This window comes from Morone saxatilis, unplaced genomic scaffold (genome assembly GCF_004916995.1).
Source record: "Morone saxatilis isolate NCDOM2014 unplaced genomic scaffold, NCSU_SB_2.0 Contig21, whole genome shotgun sequence".
Lineage (NCBI taxonomy): Eukaryota > Metazoa > Chordata > Actinopteri > Moronidae > Morone > Morone saxatilis.
The window spans coordinates 7,434,518-7,436,142 of record NW_023339774.1 but is presented as its reverse complement, the minus strand read 5'-3'; positions in this window follow the sequence as shown (position 1 = coordinate 7,436,142).

Here is a 1,625-nt window from a genome sequence, read left to right as displayed (position 1 = left end):
TAATTTCAGTGAAGAACAACTGCTTTACCTATGTACAATTATAGTATATACATTATGAAATATCTCAACTATTAGACAGATTGTCATGAATACTTGCAAAGATATCCATGATCCCCGAGGAATAATCCTAATGACTTTGGTGATTCCCTTAATTTTCTTCTAGTCCCACCAGCAGGTCAGATGTCTTTGCAATTACTGTATGGATTCCTATAAAATTTGGATGGATTGCTGTAAAACTTGATAAACATATGCATATCCCCCTCAGCATTAAAAGCAATATATTAAGATATATTGTACTTTGCAAAGATTTTATTTCCATGAAAGTAGTTTCTTAACCATAGCAGACCATAAATACAATTCAGTGATTAATGATGGCACCTTTTGATTAGTTTAGTTTTGTGTGCATTATGTATATTTCTCATGTCTCCCTTCTTTCCCAAACTCCTACAGCCTAGGTACAAAATGCAGGTTTAACACCATGTTGTGTAGGGCTGTTGTTCAAGCTGTAATGAAACTAATCAATGCCTAAGTGAAGATAAGGTAGAAAGAACACTTCAGACTGAGGTCTGTATTAGGGTTGAGGTGTGACCTGGAGGTAAATCTTTGATGGATGCAACTGGAGCTGCACTATTTAGTCTTTAGACAGCTGGAAATATCCTCCTGTAGGTCTAAAGATACAATACCGTGGAAAATATTGATATTTGATACCTTAAGGGTTAGCTAGTATATTTTTTCTATCCTGTTTCTTTAAAGTATTTCCAAGCAGCACCTGTGTGGTTTACTTCAATAAAATCTAGTCATGAAGGCTCTGCACTTGCAATGTTTAGCAAGGTAATAACCTGACAAGACCTGCAAACAAGACAATTGACAAGAGCTGGAAGAAAACAGCACTCTGAGTAAGAGGTTGGAAAGTAGAGGGCATGATTTAGGAGTTAATCTTGCTAATACAAGCATAAAAAGCTTAAGTCTTGCCCCAAGTACGGGTGAGATTTTACTCCAGTCTATCTGATATTCTAGCTTCTTATTGGCCTACACTTAATGAGGAGGCTTCACATTAATGAAGGCTAACTGCTAATGTCACTAATTTAATATTGTTACACCAAATAACTTTTAAATAACTTTTATTACTTTTAAAAAGTAAAAGATCATCACTCACCCAGTGTTGTTTATAGGAATCTGTCTGGATTTTACACTTAAGGTTTGACTGGTTGCTTCTAAAGTGTAGAGGATTGACCATAATTTCATTGTGGTAGATTAGATAAATATACAGTCTCAGTTTATGGAAATGTGGGCCTTACTCTTGATTGTGGCCACAATTTGTGACTTCTACAGAACATGTGGTGCATGTTTAACAACCAAAGCAATTCTCAACACAATTAAGGTTAATATCTCAACAGCATCTTTTCCATGGTCTCACGTGTATTTAAATTAAGTGAGGTTTACTGCTGCAGTTTGTAGCACATAAGATTTTTCACTGTGCTTGTCAGTAAAAAAACTGTTTCATACCTACACACCTTTTATGTAACTATGTCATCTGTATATATATATATATATATATATATGTATATATGTATATATATATGTATATATGTATATATGTTATATATATATATGTATATATATAT